The 27,211-nt window shown below is 46.6% G+C and overlaps 1 protein-coding gene and 1 long non-coding RNA gene across 2 annotated transcripts in view; one reads left to right on the top strand and one right to left on the bottom strand.

Moving 5' to 3' along the window:
• Positions 1 to 27,211, top strand: part of PLXNA4 (plexin A4) — a 618,767-nt gene that overhangs the window by 107,689 nt on the left and 483,867 nt on the right. The window lies entirely within an intron of this gene.
• On the bottom strand, positions 8,675 to 10,389 carry LOC310659272. Its single transcript, XR_014502704.1, has 2 exons — positions 10,255 to 10,389; positions 8,675 to 9,133 (listed from the first exon to the last, which is right to left on the bottom strand). It is a non-coding gene; the product is annotated as an uncharacterized lncRNA (long non-coding RNA).

Raw genomic sequence — 27,211 nt, 5'->3', positions numbered from 1 at the left:
GTAACCCTTTCCGGTACTTCCAGGTCACCGCAGGACTGAACCTGAAAAAATGTAACATGAAGCAAATGTAACATGAGGTATGACTGTATTTATCCCGCTTGTAAAACGTGAGTTATCATTCTATGGTAGAGTCTGGGGTGCTGATGGGGCAGAATAGGCAGGTAAGGTGGGACATGGAGGACAACACAGGCAGAAGGAAAAGCTCTGCTGGAACAGGTCAGAGACCCATTTGGTCCAGCATCCTGTTCTCACAGTGACCAACAGGCAGTGGCATAGCATGGCTTGCCAGCTCCCGGGGCCACATGGAGGTGGTGGGAAGGAGGGAGGATAACCAACAGAGTACGTATGCGCATTCAGCTGCCTAACCGTGTCCATGTCACTCAGAAGATCGCAGCTACACATATAAGAAATGCAGAGTCTTTCCGTGGAAAAGCCATTTTCAATGGAGCCTAGTGATGGAAGCACTCAGCTGCATTGAGGCAGCACAGGATGTTGGAGCAGATGGGCTGCTGGCCTGATCCAGCAGGCTCTTCTCATGTTTTAGAACATAGAATCATAGAGTTGGAAGAGACCACAAGGGCCATCGAGTCCAACCCCCTGCCAAGCAGGAAACACCATCAGAGCACTCCTGACATATGGTTGTCAAGCCTCTGCTTAAAGACCTCCAAAGAAGGAGACTCCACCACACTCCTTGGCAGCAAATTCCACTGTCGAACAGCTCTTACTGTCAGGAAGTTCTTCCTAATGTTTAGGTGGAATCTTCTTTCTTGTAGTTTGGCTCCATTGCTCTGTGTCCGCTTCTCTGGAGCAGCAGAAAACAACCTTTCTCCCTCCTCTATGTGACATCCTTTTATATATTTGAACATGGCTATCATATCACCCCTTAACCTCCTCTTCTCCAGGCTAAACATGCCCAGCTCCCTTAGCCGTTCCTCATAAGGCATCGTTTCCAGGCCTTTGACCATTTTGGTTGCCCTCCTCTGGACACGTTCCAGTTTGTCAGTGTCCTTCTTGAACTGTGGTGCCCAGAACTGGACACAGTACTCCAGGTGAGGTCTGACCAGAGCAGAATACAGTGGCACTATAACCTCCCTTGATCTAGATGCTATACTCCTATTGATGCAGCCCAGAATTGCATTGGCTTTTTTAGCTGCCGCGTCACACTGTTGGCTCATGTCAAGTTTGTGGTCAACCAAGACTCCTAGATCCTTTTCACATGTACAACATGGCAACACATGTTCCAGGAAGGCTTATTTATTTCCTATTCGTCCAAGGATCATGCTGTGTTCTAACAAACATGCTGCTGATTTTATTCCATCTCCGCTGCAGAACCTCAATTTGCTCCTCAGGCCTTTCTCATCCAAATCCTTCCATAGTATGTTCTTAAGCAGGGCCTGAGAAGGATAAACAGAAAAGGGGCAGTTGTGCAATCCTGCGCTGTGAGGAGCATAAATGCTGTTCAGAGTCTGCAAACTGTGAGCATTGTTTTTAGCTTCTTCTTCATAAAATAAAAGCTTTTGGTTTTAAAATCAGACTCTGTGCTTTTTGGTTTGGTGGATACTTCCATGCTCATACCTCAAGGTTACTCACCTTTGGCCTGGGGTCACTCACAAATTTAGCATTTGAACGGAGGACTTACAACCAGTTCTTTAAGGCTTATTCTACCTATCGATGCTATTGATTTTTCAATTGGAAGTGGTGGTCAGTAACAGCACTTCCAAACTCCCAGGGGGGCCTTATCCTGCCATCTCTAGCTTGAGATAATACATTTGTAAATGCCCTTGTCACTAGGTCTGCAAGCTGGATAAATTCTGGCTTCTGTAATCACCTGCCGGGATTTGTCTATGTGCAACTGCAAGCTCACAGTGGATTTGTGTAGCACTACCAAGACAAGTCACCTGTGGATTCCAATTTGTCAATTCCAAGACTGATGGTCTACCAAAACTGATGCCCTCCAGAAATTCTTGGGCTATAGTTTCCATCAGCTCCAGCCAGCACACAATGATAGGGCATATGCTTCACAGGTAGAAGGTCCATTGAGAAGATAACCTCCTTGAGTAACTGAAGCAAATAATTCAAATAACCGAAGCAGAATCTGATGTGCAAATGAGGATTGGAGGGATATATGACAGCCAGCGACTGTTTTGGAGCCGGCTCATCTGAAAGCACTTTGAAACAAAACAAAACACCCTTCCTTTATTCCAGCGTCTTGGAGTCCAGATATTTTTAACGTCTCTTGACTATAAAGGACTCTGGAAGAAATAGATTTGATGGAGACATCAGCATGAGAGCACACACGCATGCACCAAGATGCTGATAGATGTGTTTGTTAGACAATGTACCAAAATACCTGTTTGTCTCCCGGATTCTGTTAATAAAGAGGGTTTTTTAAATATATATATAAAGTTGTTTTTCATTGGCATTGTTCAATTGTGCTTGACAATAGGCGAAATCAGCAGTTTTGAATGCATGCTGAAATTCTTGAAGGAATCTAGACTGTTTGTTTGTTATTTTAAGCACAGCCAGTTCATCCCAACTCTTAATTGACTGCCAGGGAATCTCTCTCTCTCTCTCTCTCTCTCTCTCTCTCCAGTCCTTTTTAAGATCATCCCATCTGCTGGGAAGTGTTCCATCTTTGGGGCGGTAGAAGAACCAGAAAGAAATTGACATTTGAGGGGAGCAGCAAGCACTTATATTATTATTATTACAGTTTGAGAATGTCTCTTTATACCAGAGATGTCAAACACTCTGAATAGCTATCATATATTTAAATAGGGGTTTAGAGCTATTCTTATTGCACAGCCACCCACCTGTATGGCAATATATATATATGCAGCGTATCTGAGTGCATAAATTATGTTGCTATAATTACACCCATGTGGAAGGAGAACTCTATAGATTTATATAGAAGCAGTTCTGGAAGGCAGACATCGCAGCCGCTTTTGGGGTGTGCTTTTCGGTCTGATTACAGGGTAGTTAATGGTACTGCTCTCTGATAACAGTCATTGCTTGCTTTATTCCTCTTGCCCCAAACAACTTGACTGATAGAAGAAAGTGATTAATGGTGTTAGAAACGAATAATGTATACCCCTAGGCAAAACAATGCTTTGCAAGTACAGCCCCAATAATACTTAAAAAGAATATACAATCCACACTAATCCTACGGCAACTTTGCCGGCAGTAATTGCTCCCACAAGCGCTCACATATTGGGTTCCTTTGAGGTGCAGCTACCATAGCTTCAGACTGGTTTGATTTCAAAATGTGTTCCCCATCTGACTGAGGTCCTATGGAGACGTCATGCTCAACCATGGTTTGTTTTACATAGCCATGGTTATTATTGAAATTGAAATACTTTATTGTCACTTGTACAACTTGTATACAGTGAGATTACACGACCACCCCCCACTCAGCTCTCTTAGTCTTAATTCCCTTAATTACTGACGCACACCCACCAAACTCGAAAGTCAGTTGCCCTGTTGTTATCTTTTCATTCAGCAGCCCAACAGCCCATGGATAGAAGCTGTTCTTTACCCTGTTGGTGCGACTAATCATGCTTCTATATCTTCTGCCCGAGGGCAGGAGATCAAGAACGTGCCGGGCAGGGTGTGAATCGTCCTTGAGAATTTTCCTCACTCTCCTGAGGCAACGTTCTTCCGCTATTTCATCCAGCGGATTCATGGGATAGCCCATAATATCTTGTGCTGTATTCACCACCCTCTGTAGGCACTTCCTATCAGTTGATGTCAAACCAGTGTACCACACTGTGATGCAGTATGAAAGGACACTTTATATTGTGGACTGGTAGAAGGAGATCATCAAATGTTGACTGACATCGTTCTTTCGCAATACTCTGAGGAGTTTGGAGTTAGGAACCGGATTAGGAACTAGTTCAGAATACCTAAAACACAGAAAAGGATTGGCTGCAAATCAGGTTAAGAAAATCCTGATTTGAAATGAGTTTGTGTTAATCATGGCTAAGTGATAACATTAGCACTTTGCAAACCTTAGCTAAGGCCGCACCCTGGCCAGCAATATCAAACTCTTGTTGATGTATCCCTATTCAAGGGGCAAGGCTTCACTTGGATAAGCTAAACCAATCATGCACTATTTTTTTGGGAGGGGGGATTTTAACCAGGGTTAGGGCAATAAACCTGATTGGTGGTAACCATGGTTACACACTCTGCCTATGCAGAGTGTTTGGTGTTAAAAGACTTGATAGCATATCTGATTTTCTCTGTCCAGCATTGGAAGGTATGTGTGGCTGCTGTGCATCGCTCTGAAGTGGATAAATTTCATGTCCTTCAAGGTGGCTGCATAAATGAGGTTATAGTTTAAATGAATTAGCTTGTAATTAGGTAATCAAAACCGTAATGTGTTGGACTGGTGTCAGGGTATGGCTTCGTGCCTTTTGAAGGTAGTGGGTTGGTTTTTCTGTTTTTAAATAGTGGAGTCATTATATTTTAATTGCGGCAAGATAGTGCTGTAATTACCAGAACTGAATTGTCTGAGATGATGCCGCTTCAGTTCAAAGAGAGTTTCCCAACGAGAAAAAGAAAAACAACTGTTTGATTTTGGGGTGATTCCATAGAGCGCGCTGCGATTTATCAGATGTTATTCCAATTTCCTTGTGCTGGTGGAAATGTGTGTAAGATCAGAGCGCTCAGCACCACTGCAGCTGCTGTCTCCCCCTCCCTCCTTGCAGTCCTCTGGTCTTCTTGCATTGGCACATTTTATGCTGCCAGGCCTGTCTCCTGGACAGCTGAGCGGGAAGTGCAAAGCTATATCAGAGACAGAGCAAGGAGGAGAATATGAAACCCGTGCAACAAAAGCAGATCTCCCAGTTGCTCCTCAACAAGAAGCTTTTGCCTGGGCCAGGAGCGCGTCCACCTCTAGCCTGGTCCCTGCGGCTGGTCTTCCTGTAGTTCTTTCCAATAGCCGGAGAGTCGCCAGCTTGATGTCTGAGGTGGGCTTGAGCTCTGACAAATGCCTTTCATTTTATTTGGGTTTAGTAGCTGCAGAGAAGACCCCCAACTAGAGTTTCTTTATCCACGTGGCAATCGTTTTGAACAACAATAAAAAATTATCCTGAGGAATGAATCCTCCAAAGACAAGAAGAAGAAGAGAAGAGTGTGGAGGAGCGGAGATGCGAACCCGGTTCCCCAGATTACGAGACTACCGCTCTTAACCACTACACCACACTGGCTCTCAAAAAAAAATGCATTGAATCTAAAGGTAGTTCAGTGTGGCTTCCCGGTTTAGATTGTGGCCTTGGGCCTGGAATCTTTTGGTGGGCCCTCGTTTTCCAAGGGCACATAGGCTCGGCAATTCATTTCCACCCCCTGTTCCTCCTCCTCCTCCTCCTCCTCCTCTTTGCATTTTATACATGGGCAGAAAATATTTTGACAGACCAGTGGTGCAGGAAATGACTTGTTGCTGCCGAAGTGCAGTGTCTCTGGACCACAATTACGATGCATCGTATGTAAAAGCATCACTTTCCTCAGGTGTTCTGCTGATCCACTTACTTTTCCCTCTGATCTCTCTGACTGAAATATACATTATCGGGACTCTTTTGCAATCATTTCACCAGCATGAATAATTTCCGCCAAGTAATAATGCAAGGATTGCTCCACTCGATTACCCTCAAGGACTACTCTGGCTGACATGACCTTCAGGCTGTGCGCTATGTGATCTTACCGTTCTTCCCATTACGGCTTACAGGTAGCAGACTCAACGTTTGCTTTATCATGACGTCGCCCTTTGATGACGTCACTACCGCTTAATATGGTTTGCATCGCAAATAATAACAGTGTTTGCATCGGGGGTTTCCTTTACTTCACATATGTTATGTCAGCAACCTCACAATGTTAGAAACTCAGATATATAAGCTAATTGCCAAATAGAACCTTAAACCTAGTTCACAATGGAATGTCTAAACCCCATTTTGTTTTTATAATGAAATTTATTATTGTTTTTAATACTGATTATTCATTTCATTTCTATACCGCTTTGTATTTTAAATTAAAAAATTCTCAAAGCAGTTTATAACACGTTAAAACATCAAATAAAACAATCCAGAATAAAACAAATTCAAACTTCAACAAAAGTATTTCAGATCCTTCTCCAAATCGTGCTTTGCTTTTCACATATTTATCGACCTACTTAATTTATATAGCTGCCCCATAGCAGAAGTACTCTAGGAAACCGGTGTGGTGTCGTAGTTGGCGTGTTGGATTAGGATCTGGAAGATCGGGGTTCAAATTCCGACTCAGCCATGAAGCTCACTGGGTGAGCTTGGGCTAATTTGAATCACATGGCAGTGTAGAAGCACAAGATGGGTGACACCTGGCTTGAGAGCAGTACATGTGAAAAGGATCTAGGAGTCTTGGTTGACCACAAACTTGACATGAGCCAACAGTGTGACGCGGCAGCTAAAAAAGCCAATGCAATTCTGGGCTGCATCAATAGGAGTATAGCATCTAGATCAAGGGAAGTAATAGTGCCACTGTATTCTGCTCTGGTCAGACCTCACCTGGAGTACTGTGTCCAGTTCTGGGCACCACAGTTCAAGAAGGACACTGACAAACTGGAACGTGTCCAGAGGAGGGCAACCAAAATGGTCAAAGGCCTGGAAACGATGCCTTATGAGGAACGGCTAAGGGAGCTGGGCATGTTTAGCCTGGAGAAGAGGAGGTTAAGGGGTGATATGATAGCCATGTTCAAATATATAAAAGGATGTCACATAGAGGAGGGAGAAAGGTTGTTTTCTGCTGCTCCAGAGAAGCGGACACGGAGCAATGGATCCAAACTACAAGAAAGAAGATTCCACCTAAACATTAGGAAGAACTTCCTGACAATAAGAGCTGTTCGACAGTGGAATTTGCTGCCAAGGAGTGTGGTGGAGTCTCCTTCTTTGGAGGTCTTTAAGCAGAGGCTTGACAACCATATGTCAGGAGTGCTCTGATGGTGTTTCCTGCTTGGCAGGGGGTTGGACTCAATGGCCCTTGTGGTCTCTTCCAACTTTATGATTCTATGATTTTTGTTGCAGTGCTACCATGTGCCGTGCCAGCCAGCTAGGTGGAGACGTCAGTTGGCAACCTGGCATCCAGAGATCTCTCCACATGGTCGCAGTTGGACCTGTGCCATTCACAAAACGTTCCTGAAGTCACGAACCAGAGTCAGGTGTATGTCAGCAATTAAAAAACACTGGTTTCAGTGAAGTTACGGTAACTCTTTATTCAAAGAAACCGGAACAGCGCAGGTCTACTGATCCCAGCAACTCTTCCCAGTAGGTCTTGCCCTAATGAGGCAGTTGCAAGGACTGAAGTGTTGGGACACTTCCGGGAAGACAGGGGCATCAGGCAGGCATCAGGCAGGCCCCCAGCTGGCTCCAGCCACTGGCCGGCAGCCGGTCTCCCTTGGAACAGCTTCAATCAGCGACGCGAGCCTCAGATACATTTAGAGACCCGTGCACGCTCTGACAGCAGAGTGTGTAAATCTTCTCACAGCAGAAGAGATGGACAGAGAAATGTGCAAGCATAATGTACAGCATTTTATTCAACATAGTTCAGGAACAGAGGAAAACATGTCTGCTTCCCTTCCTCTCCAGCAAAACAGCAGTAACACAAGATGGAAGTTCCCAGCAGACTGCTGGAAGTAAACAGGCATGTGACACACCAGTCATGCCTGCTCCTTTTAAGGTGGAATGGAACTATATCCTAACATGAAGGTTCCCGCCTTCCCACAGCTGCCTAGGTCCCCTCCTCTCCAGGTTTCCCCTCCAAGCAATTGGAAATTGCGTCCTCATGCAACCAATCTCTCATCTGCTCTTTTCATTTCTCTCTGTGTTCTGGGAGACCGGGGGGGGGGGGGGGAGGAAAAAGGGAGCTAGTTGCAGCAGGAGAGGGGAGACTCCCTGGATTCTTCAGCAGCCTGACTTATCTCTGTCCCTTGCCACTCCTCCTCTCCCACCTCCCAATCAAGACTGCTCTCTGCCACAGGCTCTTCTTGCTCACTAAAGCCTGGTGCCCCTTCAGCTTCCTACACCTCCTCCTCCCAGGCTGCTGCCTCTTCTCCCTCTGACCATTCATCATCATCTTACCAACACTCCCCAGCCTCTGAGCCTTCTTCCCTTGGGGGTTCCTCATCTGGTGCCCCGCCCTCCTCAGCATCCAGCCAGTCGCGGCCACCAGGTAGTGGTGGGAAAGAATTGCTCTTTATGAAACCCGGTACACAACACTGGGCTAGATGGACCAATGGAATATAAGGCAGCATCCCATGATCTTTTGCTGCTCTGCTCTTTGAATTGAGAAAGACTCAAGCCTTGGAAACAGGAAGAACCCAGCTGGAGGCTGGCCATTGCTGGAGGAGTCTGGCAAGGCAAGAGTAGAGCGGCTGGTTTCTCATGGCCCAAAGACCAAGAGGCACCTAAGAACGAGCTTGCATTGATATTTGAGCCATGCATTATTAATCCTCGCACTGAACGCAAATTAGCTATGCAACATGTGTGCCCGATAGAACGCTCGACGGCCATCCAGCCAAGGAAGCCAGGATTAGTATTCAGCATTTGCCTCTTTTAAAAGAATTTGCTTCTAAATCATATTTTCTCCTGACTTGCTGTTACATTCTGGGTAGCAATCGGTATTTTTTAAAAATAAACACACACACACACCTCTCTGGTGTTTAAACCCAGCAGAACAGCCTCTCTTTAATATGAATGAGGCGTGTGATGCACGAGTGACAGGCAGTGGCCAGACTCTGATGGATCTGTGGTGACTTCAAGCGGAAGAGGTTTTTGTCTCCTTAGATGGAATGGAGTGGCAGCTAAATATCTCTTTAATAATTTGTAGCATGGAGTGCAGGGCGAGGGGGGCAGGGGGCAGTGAGAGCCTGACTCGGAAGCACAATAATGTGGATTTTTTGTGTGTGTGTAAAGGGTGTGGAACCAGGAGTTTGGCTCCGTTGACTTCCTGCACCACAGTGGCATGTTAGCAGCAGCAGCAGCAGTGGGATTTGCCGCTCTGTCCTCTGATTCACTTGGGTACCACATCTGGAGAGTGCTTAAGGGTGGCAGCCAAAGTGCTAGCTCAGCAGTGGACAGGTGAACTCAAAGGACCAGTGAGGTTTCACCGGGACCTATAAAGCAAGGATGGAGAATCTGTGGCCCTCAATGAGAGCCAGTGTGGTGTAGTGGTTAAGAGCGGTGGACTCGTAATCTGGGGAACCGGGTTCGCTTCCCCATTCCTCCACATGCAGCTGCTGGGTGACCTTGGGCTAGTCACACTTCTCTGAAGTCTCTCAGCCTCACTCACCTCACAGAGTGTTTGTCGTGGGGGAGGAAGGGAAAGGAGGTTGTTAGCCCTTCTTCTTCTTCTTCTTCTTCTTCTTCTTCTTCTTCTTCTTCTTCTTCTTCTTCTTCTTCTTCTAAGCATTAATCATATTCTGGACCCAACCAGTCAACCCAACTCTGCTAGATTTAATAAGCTGGGGGCAGGGGCAGGGGGTCAAGAGGGCCCCCTCAAAAAAATGTGTTTGTTGGAAATGTAAAGAAAAGGAAGGGAGCTTTTATCACATGCAGTGGACTTGTAAAGAGGTAAAAGGGAAATGATATATAATGAGTTAAAGAAAATGTATAAAAATACTTTTGTTAAAAAACCAGAAGCCCTTCTTTCGCACCCTGTGAAACATAAATGCGCAAAGTTTTTAAAAAACTGGGCAACGGCCGCCCACCCGCAACTCCCGAGCCTCCCTGATCAGTCAAAACAAAGGGGGAAGGGGGCAGGAGATCTGTACAGCTGGACGTCCCTGGTCCCTCTTCAGCAGTGGCAGCCAGCAGCCCGGAGCCAGCCTGGTAGCGCAGTTGGCTCTGGCTGGCTTCAGGAGCTGCTTGCTGCTTGCTGCTGTGGTGCCCGCCATTTTTCCTCACCAGAAGTCCCCATATGATGTGTTGCACACAAGACACATTATATGGGGACTTCTGGGAGGCAAACTGGCGGGCGCCATGTCAGTGGGCAGCGAGCAGCTCCTGAAGCCAGCCAGAGCCAACTGCGCTACCAGGCTGGCTCTGGGCTGCTGAGGCTGCCGCTGCCACATTTCCCAGGGAGAGATTTGCAAATCTGTGGACATTCCGGGGACGGAATTTGTCCAGGGACAGATTTGCAAATCTGGTGACTGTCCCCGGGAACCAAGGACGTCTGGTAACCCTAGCCTACAGAGAGTGCCTTACAATGAACAAGCCTTTCCCTGGTGACATTTACCTTCAGTAAGTGACTCAATATTTCCTGGTGTTTTCTGCTACTTTCTGCCATTTCTGAATCTGTATGACCGAGAGGAGTGTTTCAGCTTTCACCACCATCTTGTAAAGTGTCCGTAGCCTGACAACTCTGTCTGCATCTCACATTCCAGCAGGAAGTCCTCACCAGTGGCGTAGCGTGGGTTGTCAGCACCTGGGGCAAGGCAAGTAATTTGTGCCCCCTAACCTGGGGCAAGGCAAGTAATTTGTGCCCCCCCCGCTGCACTGTCCCTCCCCCAGATAGTCCCTCGCTCTCTCTCCGCACCGCACCGCATGCCTGGCACCCTCCCGTCCACAGTGGGCGGCGACCCGGCGGCTCGGATCGGATTTGCACAGCCAGCACTGCAGTGAGAGAGAGTGAGTGAGCCAGTTAGGGGCAGAGAGCTGCGAGTGTGAGTGCGCCCCCCCCCAGATGTTGCGCCCGGTGCGGCCGGGCCCCCCTGCACCCCCCACGCTACGCCACTAGTCCTCACAATGTCTAGTCAGGTGTAGGACTGATGTCACAATGGCCTCTGGCCAATCAGTGAGTGCTGAAGTATAGTCACAACTCTCCAGGACTTGTGGCTGAACTTTGTGGATCTGGTGCTACTGGGCAAGGCACCAGACCCCCTCCTCTCTCCCCACCCCCTCTCATGGTGGCCTAGTTCTCTGCTTTCTGGAAATATAATTTTGAGCGGCATAAATGTTAGAATCTGAAAGGTTTTGCCAAGCAAATTGAATGTTAAGAGCAAGATCTTACATGCTGAATAAGAATGCAGCTATTTCTGGATATTGGATTTCTCTCCCCAGACCCAAGCAAATGATTTTCAAATGGGCAAGATGTTGAAAGAGGAAGAAGCATGATTTTTTTTCTTTTTCTTTTGCAGTTTGCTATAACCAGTACATAAAAATGATTTGTAGGGCAATTTGTATAAGGAGACCAGTGCAGTATTTTATTTCAAAAGCATGTTGTTATCAAAAATCGGACACAATCCTGCTTACAGTTGAACAGTTTCAAGTTCCGTGATTCATTTTTTAAAAAACTGCCCCTTTGAAATCAGTGGGCGCTTCAGAGTGTTTTGCAAGCATTTTGTATCTCTTAAACAGACAGAACACTATACCAATGTTTTAATTTCGTCTTCTTTAGGCTTAACTGCTGTTTAAACTAGGCAAGGGTTGCCAGAGAAGCCTATTCTTGGAAACATGTGCATGGTGAATCCTAAAAAACCAACCAACCAACCAACCAACCCCAGAAAAAAACCAACACTTTTTATTTCTTGCTTCCATGGATTGACTTCCCTTCCCCGTCGCGCCTCTTGGGCAGGATTTGGCCCCTTCTGCGCTTTGATAATGGTACTGGCCCACCTTAAAGGACTGTTGTTCGGAGTACTGCACTTTGAACAGTTAGTAGTAGTAATAATAATAATCTCATCCATTTGATGGCGTTCTGAGAATTGGACGCCGTTTCCTTATAAGTCACGCCATCAATAATCTTCTGCTGTTTGCGTGTCGAGGTCCCCAGGTCCACCCCAATAACTCACACATCACACAGAAATTTTTGTTTAAGATTTTTGGCATAATTTTGGCCACAACTTTATTAAAATACAAATTTGTGAGTGGTTGCGTAGGCATTGGTTGCGACTATCTGCCCCCACCATGGGGGACAGACTGACATTCCGCACAATGCGAAAGTCAGAATAGGGGAATACACTTGGGGGTTACGCGGAGCAGGGAACCTGCCCTCACCCCAAATGCAACCAGGAGCTCATTGCTATGGCCCGAGCCCCCTTGACAGAGTGGACAAGCAATAGTTAGCTCCCAATTCCTTTAACGGAATCCCTTGCAGCAGCAGCATTAGAGGGGCAGGCACAGCCAATCCATGCCCCTCAACCAACCAAACCATAAACCAATGCCTAACCGCGAACCTTACAAGTTGTGACGATTTGCTACGCAGTAGGCAAAAACCAAATGGCCCCAGCCAATCAGCCAGATGGACAAAATTCCTATCGGGCCCCTGCTCCAAAGCAGACGACCCCATGACAGGCATAGCAAGGACAAAGCAAACAACGCTATTCTAGGGAGGGAGGGATGGGCAATCCGATGCACGGGCGAAAAGAGGAAGCCCTAGCCTCGTGCAAGGAGTTTTAGTATTTCTGGCTGTCAATCAATAAATGGCAACATTAACTTCTTCCCAACAACAAGGGAAGCCCCAATCACATCAGTGGCCAACAATCAATTAGCCCGCCCCCCAACTTTGGAGTGTCCTGGCAGCCCCCACCGCAACACGTGCTCTCCATGAAGGAGAACACGCTTTCCCAGTTAAGTTTCTAGCTTTCCTGATGGCATTTCCATCCTCTTTGCTGAAACCAGCCAAGCAGCTTGGGGGGTTATGGTGGCACTTGTGCTCATTGCTGATTGAGCAATAATGAAATTAATAGCCTCTTACAGCTCTTACATTAACAATGAAGTCAGCGTGTCAGTGGCTATTTACAATACAAGTTACGCTGGTGACATTCTGGTGCACCGAGCAGTTCATATTCCTAGATCTTTGCCACAGCAATAAAATGAATCAGCCATTTGCAAGCACAAGAGCATAATGAGGGGGGCTCTTCAAAGGGCAGAGCTCTCCACACTGAGCACCAAGAAAATTCAAAAAAATTCTGCTCTTTGAATAAATTATTTGGAGCTGGCAAATCTGCCTATTTACATTTATTGATTCCGATTGCAGTATTGGAGGTGTACCAGATTTGGGGTTTTTATTTGGCTGGGGCTAAAAGCAAGGAGGCGGTGACCGATGTACAAATTAGATGTGTAAAAGTGTGCACCTATGGGCAGCTCTGCACATCATGATCCTTGTGAGAAACACCTTCTTCTTCTTTGGTGATCCCTCGTAGCCGAGTAAGATTGTCTTCCATAAACATGGTTTTAACAGTGAGTCCGTAAGTGGCTGTGGAGGCCAATTCTGGATCCACACGTCCTTCCACAGTGGGGACATTGGTTTCTGGGTGGGAGTCGATCACGGTGTGGATTTCCCAAGTGTGCCTTCCTCTTAGCACGTTTCTCCCTTGCGTCCTGAGTTTGAGTGTCTTCAAAGCCCATGACACCTTCGGTAAAAGCAAGGAGGCAGCCGATGTGCAAATTAGATGTGTAAAAGTGTGCACCTAAGGGCAGCTCTGCACATCATGATCCTTGTGAGAAATACCAGGGTGTTCCCAAAAGCAAAGATGCAAAACATGGACCTCATGTGGAGGTATCTGATGTAACTTTGCACATTGCAGTATGCTGGTCTGGGGGTCCTAGATGTGCTCCCAGGAGAATGTACCTGAGTATTGAAAGAAGCATTGGCACATGTATATATGCCCATGCTTTTCAAGTTTCCTGCACCAGTGCTAATCTAAGGAGCTGCCTCATGGCAAACCTGTGATTACAACAGCAAATAAAGCACATCTCTTTGCTAGTGTGTGCAAGGACACACATATCTGTATGCATCTTTTGGTATAACAACTTTATCGCAAAATGCAAATTTCAGACAACACAAGCCTTTAAGTCAGCTTAGGTAGGCCCGCATGAATGGAACACATTTCTCCCTCATCCAGTGCAATTTTTCTAGAAAAAGAGGTGCCGGAACTCACCACAAATGCCTCCCTTGTTCTGTTATGATGGCAATGGCACCCATCTGAGAGTGGCTGGAACTGAGTTCTGGCAAGTTCCAGCTGAAAAAAAGCCCGGCCCTTATCTTTCCTCTAATGCGATTGTCCTGAGTGCAAATCTAGCACCTGCCACAAGTTCTTTGTCAGAGCTGGGGTAACTGTGATCCAGGAAGACCTTATTTTACCAATCGTATTTAGACTTCCCCTGCATGTGAAGACAGGTTGCGGTGGATTGAGCAGAGGAGACCAATACAGTGGTACCTCGGGTTACATATGCTTCAGGTTACATATGCTTCAGCTTACACACTCCGCTAACTCAGAAATAGTGCTTCAGATTAAGAACTTTGCTTCAGAACAGAAATCAGGCTCTGGCGGCGCGGTGGCAGCAGGAAGCCCCATTAGCTAAAGTGGTGCTTCAGGTTAAGAACAGTTTCAGGTTAAGAACGGACCTCCGGAACAAATTAAGTACTTAACCCGAGGTACCACTGTAATAGGGACGTGGGTGGCACTGTGGATAAAACCTCAGCACCTAGGACTTGCCGATTGCATGGTCGGCGGTTCGAATCCCCACGGCGGGGTGCGCTCCCGTCCCTCGGTCCCAGCGCCTGCCAACCTAGCAGTTCGAAAGCACCTCCGGGTGCAAGTAGATAAATAGGGACCGCTTACCAGCGGGAAGGTAAACGGCGTTCCGTGTGCTGCGCTGGCTCGCCAGATGCAGCTCGTCACGCTGGCCACGTGACCCGGAAGTGTCTGCGGACAGCGCTGGCTCCCGGCCTCTTGAGTGAGATGAGCGCACAACCCTAGAGTCTGGCAAGACTGGCCCGTACGGGCAGGGGTACCTTTACCTTTACCACTGTAATGGGTTCAACAGTCAAGAAGGCAGTTTTGCTCATGGGTAGAGGGAAGTGAGGGGCAGGTGGGGCTCATCAACCTGGGGAGGTAGCCCATCTAGGAGAAGGAAAACTCTGCTCCAAACCTCTGCTGCCTTGTGGGATATCTTTGGGAGAAGAAAAGGCTCAGGAGTAAACACTGGACAAATCCAGAGTGAATTCCCTAAGACAGTTGGATGGCGTCTTGTACGCCTCCTTCTGGCAACTTCTGCAGCCAAGCTGGTGCCAAACATCTTGCTAATGCAGCAGTTTGATCTCACCCCAGGAGGTGCACTCCATTGTGTCTTGAGACAGGTGGAAGCTAACAACAGGCCAGTATTCTGATCCACATTACAGAGATTACGGTATTGGCCCAGCTTATTAGAACTAAGTTAATGTATGTGCTGCACTTTGAACACTTCAGTTTTGCGATAGACACACTCAGTACAGTCATACCTCTTGTTACGTTTGCTTCAGGTTAAGTCTTTTCAGGTTGCGTCCTGGGGCGACCCGGAAGTACTGGAAAGGCTTACTTCTGGGTTTCGCCGCTCGCGCATGCACAGACGCGCAAAATGATATCACATGCATGTGCAGAAGTGGCGAATCACGACCTGCGCACACGCTGACACATTCTGCTCATGCTGTGAATGGGGCTCTGAAACGGATCCTGTTCACAACCAGAGGTACCACTGCATTCCTTCTTACGTAGCCTTTGCTAAAACATCTTCAGGAATTCTGTGCAATCAGGCTGTATAAGGGGAGGAACTCTGCATATGTTGAGAATAAGTGGTCTTTGCTATTGTTCCCCATATTCCAGAACTCAGGCTTGAGATTCATTGAAGGTTGTGGGCTGGTCCCTGGCACAAATTCAGCTCAAGGTCTGCCCTCATTAGAGTTGCCTGTGTATTGGGCTTTTTCCTTTTCCTGACTGCTGCAAACTCTTGAATCCTTGCGGAAGAACTGATGGGCTGGTGCATCTGGGAGCGGAATCTTTAAAAGGGTTGAAATCAATGTGAAGTGTCACTCAAGTGGCCCAACAATGCCGGGAAATCAATGCAGAATCCGAAATGAAGAACATGCAGGGGAAATGATGGCATTTGTTTGCAATTCTAATACCGTGAATCAACAGATCGCTTGCAAAACGCTCCTAATGAAAAATGCACATAATAGATGTGCCAGAGGCAGATGAGGAGAGCGGGGAGAGGAGAACAAGGTGTGCACATTCAACTTTTGGAAAAGAGAACAAAGAAGGCAGATAAAATGTTCCCCGCCCCCGCCCGAATCTCATAACTATTTCCACAGTTGCAGTGGCGAGCCTATTCACCTTTGAAGTGCCAAGGAGCAAAGAGCTGGTAGCAAAAGGCACATTAAGTTATGGGTGATGGGTTGGCATTTCCTCCCAGGCAAGTGTTGGCTCTGGGTTTCGGAGGGCCCAAGGGCCCCCTATCCTCCTGAGTAGCCCTATCATGTTGCTTTGCCCTGTCCCTCTGGACCATGCCACCAGCATCACCCAGACGGGAGAGGCAGTGGCGTAGCGTGGGTTGTCAGCACCCGGGGCAAGGCAAGTAATTTGCACCCCCTAACCCGGGGCAAGGCAAGTAATTTGCGCCCCCCCGCTGCACTGTCCCTCCCCCAGATAGTCCCTCGCTCTCTCTCCGCACTGCACCGCACGCCTGGCACCCTCCCCTCCACAGTGGGCGGCGACCCGGCGGCTCGGATCGGATTCGCACAGCCAGCACTGCAGTGAGAGAGAGTGAGTGAGCCAGGTAGAGGCAGAAAGCTGCGAGTGCGAGCACGCCCCCCCCAGGTGTTGCGCCCGGTGCGGCCGGCCCCCCCTGCACCCCCCACGCTATGCCACTGGGGAGAGGGCAAGGCAAATGAGAAGCAGGGACGCTGTGCCCCTCCAGATATGGTTGGATGAAAACTTCCCCATCAGCCCAAACCAACACAATCAGTTCTTAGGAACATTGGGGTTTACAGTTCAGCAGTGCCAGATTTAGGGCAGCGCGGGCTGTTCCCAGCTGAGGTCGCTGAGCTGAGGGGACACAAGACTGAGAAGATCCATAATTCAGAGGATCCATTTGGGGGTGCCCAATTTTGGCCTTGCACAGGGCACAATATTACGAAAAAAAAAATGACCAAAGTCCACCTCTGAATCCAGCAATATTTGGAGGGACCCAAGTTCCCCAACTTTGACCAAAAGGAAAAGCTAAAGAATTGGGGGTGTCCTGTCCTTTGCAGGGGGCAGGGACAACCAGAGCGGTTTTTTTTTGGGGGGGGACACATGACATGAAAGCAGTTTATGAAATGATGAATGGTGAAGAGAAATTAGAGGAGAGAGTTTTGCTCTGTCTCATAATGTGAGAATCTGGGGTCTCTGGATGTAGGTTCAGGACAAGGAGGAGGAAAGTTCACATGTCAGACAATGGATTTGTGGAATTCACTGCCCCATCAATGTGATTATGACTAGTAGGTTAGATGCCTTATTAAAAGGGCGGTACAAACCCATTGTTGAATGATCAGCCATGGTGGCTGCATGGAACCTAGAATCATAGAATCATAGAGTTGGAAGAGACCACAAGGGCCATCAAGTCCAACCCCCTGCCAAGCAGGAAACACCATCAGAGCACTCCGGACATATGGTTGTCAAGCCTTTCTTAAAGACCTCCAAAGAAGGAGACTCCACCACACTCCTTGGCAGCAAATTCCACTGTCGAACAGCTCTTACTGTCAGGAAGTTCTTCTTAATGTTTAGGTGGAATCTTCTTTCTTGTAGTTTGGATCCATTGCTCCGTGTCCGCTTCTCTGGAGCAGCAGAAAACAACCTTTCTCCCTCCTCTAGAATCATAGAATCATAGAATCATAGAATCATAGAGTTGGAAGAGACCACAAGGGCCATCGAGTCCAACCCCCTGCCAAGCAGGAAACACCATCAGAGCACTCCTGACATATGGTTGTCAAGCCTCTGCTTAAAGACCTCCAAAGAAGGAGACTCCACCACACTCCTTGGCAGCAAATTCCACTGTCGAACAGCTCTTACTGTCAGGAAGTTCTTCCTAATGTTTAGGTGGAATCTTCTTTCTTGTAGTTTGGATCCATTGCTCCGTGTCCGCTTCTCTGGAGCAGCAGAAAACAACCTTTCTCCCTCCTCTATGTGACATCCTTTTATATATTTGAACATGGCTATCATATCACCCCTTAACCTCCTCTTCTCCAGGCTAAACATGCCCAGCTCCCTTAGCCGTTCCTCATAAGGCATCGTTTCCAGGCCTTTGACCATTTTGGTTGCCCTCCTCTGGACACGTTCCAGTTTGTCAGTGTCCTTCTTGAACTGTGGTGCCCAGAACTGGACACAGTACTCCAGGTGAGGTCTGACCAGAGCAGAATACAGTGGCACTATAACTTCCCTTGATCTAGATGCTATACTCCTATTGATGCAGCCCAGAATTGCATTGGCTTTTTTAGCTGCCGCATCACACTGTTGGCTCATGTCAAGTTTGTGGTCAACCAAGACTCCTAGATCCTTTTCACATGTACTGCTCTCAAGCCAGGTGTCACCCATCTTGTATTTGTGCCTCTCATTTTTTTTGCCCAAGTGCAATACTTTACATTTCTCCCTGTTAAAATTCATCTTGTTTGTTTTGGCCCAGTTCTCTAATCTGTCAAGGTCATTTTGAAGTGTGATCCTGTCCTCTGGGGTGTTAGCCACCCCTCCCAGTTTGGTGTCATCTGCAAATTTGATCAGGATGCCCTTGAGTCCATCATCCAAGTCGTTGATAAAGATGTTGAATAAGACTGGGCCCAAGACAGAACCCTGCGGCACCCCACTAGTCACTCTTCTCCAGGATGAAGAGGAACCATTGATGAGCACCCTTTGGGTCCGGTCAGTCAGCCAGTTACAAATCCATTGAGTGGTAGCAGAGTCAAGACCGCATTTTACCAGCTTCTTTACAAGAATATCATGGGGCACCTTGTCAAATGCCTTGCTGAAATCAAGGTAGACTACATCCACTGCGTTCCCTTCATCTACCAGGCTTGTAATTCTGTCAAAAAATGAGATCAGGTTCGTCTGACATGACTTATTTTTCAGAAATCCATGTTGACTATTGGTGATCACAGCATTCCTTTCTAGGTGCTCACAGACTGTTTGCTTAATGATCTGCTCCAGAATCTTCCCTGGTATTGATGTCAGACTGACTGGGCGGTAATTATTTGGGTCCTCTCTTTTCCCCTTTTTGAAAATAGGGACAACATTTGCCCTCCTCCAGTCTGCTGGGACTTCGCCTGTTCTCCAGGAATTCTCAAAGATGATTGCCAGTGGTTCTGAGATCACATCTGCCAGTTCTTTTAATACTCTTGGATGCAGTTCATCTGGCCCTGGAGACTTGAATACATCTAAACTAGCCAAGTATTCTTGTACTATCTCCTTAGTTATTCTGGGCTGTGTTTTCTCTGCTGAATCATTTGCTCCAAATTCTTCAGGTCGGGCATTGTTTTCTTTATCGGAGAAGACTGAGGCAAAGAAGGCATTGAGGAGTTCAGCCCTTTCTGTGTCCCCTGTTTGCATTTCACCATCTTCTCCTCTGAGTGACCCCACTGTTTCTTTGTTCTTCCTTTTGCTACGAACATACCCATAGAAGCCTTTTTTGTTGCTTTTAACCTCTCTAGCAAGCCTGAGTTCATTCTGTGCTTTAGCTTTTCTGACTTTGTGTCTACACGTGCTGGCTATTTGTTTGAATTCCTCTTTGGTGGTTTCCCCCCTTTTCCATTTTTTGTACACATCCTTTTTTAATCTTAACTCAGTTAAAAGTTCTTTAGATAGCCACCCTCTATGTGACATCCTTTTATATATTTGAACATGGCTATCATATCACCCCTTAACCTCCTCTTCTCCAGGTTAAACATGCCCAGCTCCCTTAGCCATTCCTCATAAGGCATCGTTTCCAGGCCTTTGACCATTTTGGTTGCCCTCCTCTGGACACGTTCCAGTTTGTCAATGTCCTTCTTGAACTGTGGTGCCCAGAACTGGACACAGTACTCCAGGTGAGGTCTGACCAGAGCAGAATACAGTGGCACTATTACTTCCCTTGATCTAGATGCTATACCTCCATCTTCTGAGCCACTATCCCTCTGAATACCCAGCACCCTGCTTGTGGTCCTCCCCATTGAAAGCACCTGGCTGGAAGCAGACTGCAGGATGAGGTGGGCCTTTGGATTAATCCGCCAGGGCTGCCTTCATGCTCTTTAGAGAACATTGCCGACATCTCTGCTACTAACAGATGGGAAGAGCAGCGATGGTGCAATTCTCCCAGGCTTCCTAATCATTTAGCACTTTGTAGCACGGGGTAAGGAAGCAGTCTGCCTCTGCCACAGAACCATCCCCCTTGGCACTGAGCAATTAAGGGTGTGACAGAAGAGGAGGTGCTGTGGCTCTGGGCGAGGATGGGATTGAATGGCGTTTAATAAGGAGAGGGATTCGCGATGCGCACTCTCTCTCTCTCTGTGGCAAAGCCCTTTCCTGAGAAGGTGTGTTTGTTCAGGCTCCAGGCTGCAGCAGATGATGTGATGGAGGGTTGCTGAGTGCTCGCCAAGCAAGGCCATGTTTTTCCAATCAGTCCTTTTCCTCCATCTATTTACCCTGGAGAGTTTGCACCCCTCTTTGATCCTCTGGGGCGGAAAATGCAGAGTAAGGCCTGCTCAATCACAACTTGTGTTTTTCCTGACCATCGCTCACCCTTTCTTCTTCATCCTCATCGTATTATTCAAGAAAGCCTATTAAATGCTTGACTTTGGAATTGATTAACTCTCCATTTTTGTTTTGTTTTTTAAAAAAAGATTGCCATTGAAATTCTCCAATGATTAGCACTTGTAGAAAGAAGGAAAGGTCAGATTAAAAAAGAAAGAAAAGTTTTCTTCTTCATCAACTGGGGGCAAGAGGGCAGCTTGAGAAATTCTGCCGAAAAGCACACACATGGGATACCTGTTGCACTCTGATTTTCCTTTCCTCCCCTTCTCCATTTCACGTACCCCAATGGGCACGCTCACATCGCCTCAATTTGGAATTGAGCTAAGCAAACCATTCTCCTTCCCCAGTAAAATACATTCAGAAAATTGGTTCACTTTGTTCTAAGCCCAGAAATACAAGTGTGGGCAAAGAAAAACAAACAAACTACATTTATTGTAAAATGCACTACTTGTGAAAAGTCCTTAAGAAGGGAACACTCTGCCATCGTAGTCTGTTTTGTTAATTTACTTGGAGAGCTCTCTCTTGAATTTCATACAGTGGTACCTTGGGTTAAGAACTTAATTTGTTCTGGAGGTCTGTTCTTAACCTGAAACTGTTCTTAACCTGAGGTACCACTTTAGCTAATGGGGCCTCCCATTGCTGCCGTGCTGCTGCTGCACAATTTCTGTTCTCATGCTGAAGCAAAGTTCTTAACCCGAGGTACTATTTCTGGGTTAGCGGAGTCTGTAACCTGAAGCGTCTCTAACCCAAGGTACCACTGTACAACCCTGTAGAGTACTCCAGTTCAGAATGCCTTGGACGAAAGCCAAACGAACTGCACTGAGGTTTGCGGTTGTGCACAAGATTGCAACCAAAATTTCAAAGTTTCCAAATTGCATGGCTCTGACACTGCAGGAGTGTGAAGCCCAGCTTACAACATGTGACAAATGCCCAGCAAGGTACTGGGAAATGTAAAACATTTTCCCTTAGACCTGTTCGGCTTCTGCAGCCCACTGCCATCAGGTAGGGCTTCAGGGATTGTGGAGAAATAAAAGAAGAAAGACATAACAAGGATTTAAAGAGCTCTGTGGAATTGTTTTGCAGAAATGGAGTTCAGTGACCTCTCTCTCTCTTAACATCCCAGGTAGCTACTCATAGGACTTGCTCGGTGCTAGGCTATAACTTCAATTTTCTTCTTCCCGTATTTCTAGATAGAGCTGTCTCTTTTCTTCTTACCCCCTTCTTGTGGGGAGGTGTAGGATGTGTGGTCCATGCCGTTCAAACCTGCTAAGCTGGGAAAACCTAAGAAGAACTAAGTAAATATCTCAAGGGCTGCTTCTCCCCATATGAATCGACTTGGACCCTGGGATCATAATCCGAGGTCCTTCTTCATGTGCCTCCGCCACAAGAGGTCCAGAGGGTGGCAACATGAGAACAGGCCTTTTTTGCAGTGGCTCCCTGTTTGTGGAATGGTCTCCCCAGGGACGCTTGCCCGGCCCCTTCATTGTGCACCTTTAGGCACCAAGTGAAAACATTCCTCTTTCACCAGGCCTTGGGCTGTTTAACGGTCTATGTCCTTTAACGTTCGTAGGAAGGGAGCGGTTATGGGTTTGCTTTGTTTTTGTTTTCTGTATTTTGTGCTTTTGTTTTGTATTTTTACGCTGCAAACCACCCTGAGATCTTTGGATGAAGGGCAGTATACAGATTTAATAAATAAAAATAAAACAAATAAAAATGTGCAGCGAGTTCAGCGTTGTATTAGTCACAGTGGCTAAGCAGTGTTAGAAATTAGCCAGGCGCCAGATGTGTTTTGATACTTGAGTGGGTTCTGAAGTCGGCGAATGGGAGAGCTGCTAGATAGAAAGCAAAACAAGAGACATAAGGGTCATAAGTTCAATGTCTTCTGTAGACACCGGAAGGAGTCTTCAGAAGGGTCATCTTGAGTAATGATGCTGGAGGCTTTGTTCGAGTCTTCTGGAGCTATCTGTTTTTGCAATAAATCCTCCTTTTCAATTACCTATGCTTACTGTGTTATCAAAGCGGGGAACCTGGACTCCTGACAATTGGGAACGGTAGATTGTGCCACAAACTCCAAATACGCTAGCATAGCCACATGCTTACAGCAAGGATGCAGAACTTGAGGACCTACTAATGTTTCAGGTCTACAGCTCCCATCATTCATCCTTTACCACCATTCATACTAGCTGGGTCTGATAGGAATCGGAGTCCAACAATAAATGCAGCAACATCAAATGATGTAAAGGTATGTGTGGATCTGGCCCAAGTCAATTTACATTCCACACTGATTCTATTCTGGTCACTGCTGCCTTTCTCGCTTGACTCTTCCCAATTACCTCCACTGCAGTCCTCAGAGAGATAAGCAAAGAGGGAGATAACCTTGAAGTTTTCTCAGAGATGCGAAGCAAGAACATAACCTTTAATAAAAATGGAATTTTTTTTTAAAAGGGAGAAATGGGGGCAAGAGGTGAGGGCTACAGTCCTGCTTGCAAATAACCCAGATTAGTATTCATTCACCCTTCTTTAAAAATATACATTGCAAAAAAGAGCATCTTTTATCTTCCCAGTGATCAGCAGTGAATCTATAAGGATGATGTGTGGATTTCCCCCATTACATTCTGTCAATATCTCATGGGTTTGCTCTGCCCAATGTTCAGCTACTCCTAATTTTTGGTTGGACTAGGAGAACTCCCAAAATTATTTCTGGAATTTGAGCCTCGGGTTCACGGTAGTTTTCAATTTCTCCAAGTCAACTGCCTTTCCCTCAACTCCACTCTTAACTGCCTATATACAAACTGTAAACAAGCAGTCTTGATGTGACTGTTCATATGGCTTAATCAAGGCTATTTTTCTGCAGTCATTCTACTGATGTGTGCATGTGTTCCTCTGCTCTTGCAGAACACCATGACCGCCCCCCCCAAAGCTTAGCCAACCATAGCCATATCAACTGTGCTTTTTGTGGGCACAATTAATGAATGGGGGGGGGAGGCTTTTTAGAGCCTAAATTCATGGCAATTTTAAAACTGGGCACATGTAGAGATCTGTAAATTTGTGTGAGAGAGGGAGAGAGACCAAAGAGGAAGAAGAAAGGAAAAAACCCAAGTAATTTCAAAGCTCAGAAATAAATTCAGGTTGGGAGACACAGTTTGTGAATGGCTACGTCAACTTCCAGGAATCCCAACACCTCTTTTCCATTATGTGTGACTACCGTGAATGCTATGATTTCTGCACAAATCCATAAATATATATCTGGGACACTGCATGGGATTCAGCACCCTGGGAGTCTCAGCGTTCTTTTTGATTTAGAACAAGTAATTGCTTTAGCTGTAAAGATCGGATGATGTCTGGTGTTGGTGGTGAAGACTCAAAAGCTAGAGTGGGACATAGTGGAATTTCTGGAGGCCAGTGCCCTATGTAGCTTTTTACCAGTGCTATTCCCAGTGAGTGGGGACACCTTTAACCAGATCAACTTGTGTTAGCGAAAAGGGCAGGCAAGAATCCAACACAGAACTCCAGGAAGGCCACTAAGTTATGTTCTGCATGCAATAGACTCGTCACTTATTGCACCCAAAGTGTAATCTGGAACATACTCAGAGGTTTCTTCCTTGAATCAAGCTTCCATAGGATTTCAAGAGAAGCAAGGAGGCCAAGGAGGAGGAGGAAGAGGAAGAGAAGAAGTTTCCACTGGATTTCATCTAAAGAGATGTTCATAGGGTCGTAGGAAGGTGCCTTATATTGAGCCAGACCATTGGGATCCACCTAGTTCAACATTGTCCACACTGACTGGTGGCATTTCTCCTGGGTTTCAGACAAGGTGTCTTCCCTTGCCTTACCTGGAGATGCAGAAGATCAGCAATGCCACATTTTTAGTTCTTCAAGAACTCTTGCATGGATTTTATCCAATTTTTATTTTGTCTGTTGGGCCTAGAACTTTGTCTCTCATCCCTTCTATCTGCTTGAGTTCCTCAGACTCCGTTGTTGCAAGTTCAGGCACTGGAAGAAGAGGGAACAAGCTAACCGAATGAATTTCAGTAGGGACAAATGTCAGGTTCTGCACTTAGGCAGGAAGAACCAGATGCACAAATATAGGATGGGGGACACCTGGCTAACTAGCAGTACGTGTGAAAAGGATTTAGGGGTCTTGGTGGACCACAAGCTTAACATGTGTCAACACTGTGATGTGATGCAGCAGCAAAAAAAAAAAAAAAAAAAAAAAAAAAAAGCTAACGCTATTCTAGGCTTCATCAACAGAAGTATAGTGACCAGATCAAGACAAATCATAGTACCACTCTATTCTGCCTTGGTCATACTGTGTCCAATTCTAGGCACCACAATTTCAGAAGGATGTTGACAGAGTAGGGCGACCAAGATGATCAAGGGTCTGGAAACTAAGCCTTATGAGGAGGGTTTGAAGGAGTTGGGCATGTTTAGTCTGGAAAAGAGTCTGAGAAGAGATATGAAAGCCATCTTCAAATATCTTAAGGGCTGTCTCATGGAAGAGGGAGCATGCTTGTTTTCTCCTGCTCCAGAGGGTAGGACTCGAACTAATGGCTTCAAGTTACAAGAAAGGAGATTCTGACTAAACATTCGGAAAAACTTTCTGATAGTAAGAGCTGTTCAGCAGTGTAACAGACTCCCACGAAAGGTGGTAGACTCTCCTTCCTTGGAGGTTTTTAAGCAGAGGTGGGATGGCCATCAGTCATGGATGCTTTAGCTGAGATTCCTGCATTGCAGGGGGTTGGACTAGATGACCCTTGGGTCCCTTCCAATTCTATGATTCTATTTGCCCTATATATTCTACTGTGAACAGACAGAAATAATTCATTCTGTTTCTCTGCAATGTCCTTATCCTCCTTTAGCACTCCTTTGACTCCATACCTGAAGGAGCGTCTCCACCCCCATCATTCTGCCCAGACACTGAGGTCCAGTGCCGAGGGCCTTTGGGCGGTTCCCTAACTGCGAGAAGCCAAGTTACAGGGAACCAGGCAGAGGGCCTTCTTGGTAGTGGCACCCGCCCTGTGGAACGCCCTCCCACCAGATGTCAAAGAGAAAAGCAACTACCAGTCTTTTAGAAGACATCTGAAGGCAGCCCTGTTTAGGGAAGCTTTTAATGTTCAATAGACTATTGTATTTTAATCTTCTGTTGGAAGCTGCCCAGAGTGGGCGGGGAAACCCAGCCAGATGGGTGGGGTATAAATAAATTATTATTATTATTATTATTATTATTATTATTATTATTATTATCCATGTCATCCAAGGGTTCTTGTTAGGCAGTCTCGTGTTACTAATGTATATAAGAACTTCTTCTAATTAATGGTTCACACATGGGGTGAACAAGAGCGATGATTCAAGAAGGCTAGGTTCCAGCTGGAAGGTGTCTGTCGACAAGTTCCACAGCTCCCGGTGCCTCAGTCATTCACAGGCACCCTGGACTCCTTTGGGAGGAATGGCGGGATATAAATAAATTTAATAAAATAAAATACTTCACGGTTCCGTGTACACGCTTTGTTGACTCATCGCTGGCTCGATGGAATGCTGATCGCAAATCTCTTTTGACTTCTTGCTTTATCTGAAGCTTTAAATAACCATAGCTCAGAGACTAAAAGCACAAGTCATACCACATGCATATCAACTGCACAACTGTGTGCAGCAAAGCCTCTGGGGTGATGTTCCAGCCGTCTGCTGAAGTAGGGGCGCTTGCAAAACCTCCCCCATCCAAATTCCTCCCTGGATTTTGGGGGCTCTGAAGGACCCAGTCTTCACTCTGGAACAGCAGCCATACACCAGCAATCCAGAAATGTTCTGCTGTCACCTCTGTGAGATGAAAGCTTAGCTGAGGTGAAAAGTTCCAGCCTCCTCGTACTGAAGCATCAGATTGCCTGCCTTCCCTGCTGCCTTTTACAATGGCTGAATAATTTTCTTTTTTGAACAGAGCCTTTTGTTCATTGTGACACGGCTGCTTTGCGAAACATCAAGCATGATTACTGAATTATTGGTGATGTTCAGGAAGTCAGGAGGGAAAGAACACACACACACAGTTCTCCGAGAAATTATTGCTGAGCAAACGACTTGGCGAGGAGGAGAATGACGGCAACCTTATGATTAGCCGTGCCACACGTTGTCTCGGAAAAGCTGGGAACTTTGAACAGTTGTGGTGGGTGACCTTTGCCTGACAAGGAAACAAAGAAGAGTGAATAGGGAAAAGTTTTGCGTGGACAGGCAGAGTCCCACAAACCCTGGGCAGCCCCCGTGTGGAATAACGACTCAAGACAACGTGCTATGGGATTAAAATTGGCCACAACTTTATTATGTTTCAGATGTGGGTAGACCTTGGCTCAGGCATTGGGCGTTTATCCCTCCCAGTCCCCCGCTGGGGATCTGGGGAACATCAGAGTTATCCAGTGTGGGGTGGGTGGTGGACTGGCTCTGGAGAACATATGTTCAAGCAGAGAGAGCCCGCCCCCGTTATGCCGCAGTCGCAGGGGAGAGCACTGACAACCTCTAAGCGTATGGCCAATGCCTCCCCTCAAACAACTCCTTTAACGGGGAACCCTGGTATCGCCGCTGCAAAGAAGAGGGGGTGTGGGTCACCACTGCACGCCCCCTCCTCATTTAGGGAAGATAGACTAAAGGATTCCGCCCAAAGCCTGATACTGCCAAAATTGTGACATTTTGCTACGG

This window comes from Podarcis tiliguerta (genome assembly GCF_965153285.1).
Source record: "Podarcis tiliguerta genome assembly, chromosome: 10".
Taxonomy (NCBI): domain Eukaryota; kingdom Metazoa; phylum Chordata; class Lepidosauria; order Squamata; family Lacertidae; genus Podarcis; species Podarcis tiliguerta.
Note: the sequence above shows the minus strand (reverse complement) of the source record. Positions and strands in the feature narration are given on the sequence as shown.